Genomic DNA, 762 nt, shown 5'->3' on the forward strand with positions numbered 1-762 from the left:
GTCAGTACTCGTTTTTTCACTTCAACAGGTCATTTTAAACATGGGTAAGTCCATATTTTAATTGTTTTTTCTAACGTAATAAGTTCATGACAATTTGTCATTGCATGTCCATGTATTGAGCGTGTTGGATAAACACTGAATGAATAGGGCATATTGTTCTGACCATTTTATTTATGTAGTCTGTAGGCTCGGTGACACAAAATTAAAATTGTAATGAAATGATTAGGGTATTGAGAAATGTGTTCGGTTATGCACTGTTGTGTTATTTTAAATTATAAACTCTCCTCACATTCCTCAGTGCGTGCTGTTGTTATTTTATTTTGAAAATTGGCCGGATTCTCTCGTCTTTTCTGTGTCCGACTTCCTGTTTGGTACCGCTCTATCCAGCTTGACAGAAGCGCTGCGGTGTGTGGACTGTTCATCTTTTCGTTGATGTCCTTATTAATGCACACTTTATAACTTGCTTGTTGGATTTATTAAAAACAAACAAATGAAAACTATATGTCTTTGAATATCTTTATTATCATTTAAAAACGAAAATTAAAATGACCAGTAAAAATAGATTATGACCGGATTTTTATGACCCTGTCGGTCAAAATGACTGGCGACGAAAAAGTCTAGTGCAACGTCTGGTTTGGACATGGACTTTCCACATCCAGATACAAGGAAACCTTGGGTACGTTTTCAAAATACACTTCCATTTTCACAGGAAATGTCTCTTTCAAAATAAATGTCGACAACACGAATTGACATTTTTTTCCT

This window comes from Epinephelus moara, chromosome 12 (genome assembly GCF_006386435.1).
Source record: "Epinephelus moara isolate mb chromosome 12, YSFRI_EMoa_1.0, whole genome shotgun sequence".
Taxonomy (NCBI): Eukaryota; Metazoa; Chordata; class Actinopteri; order Perciformes; family Serranidae; genus Epinephelus; species Epinephelus moara.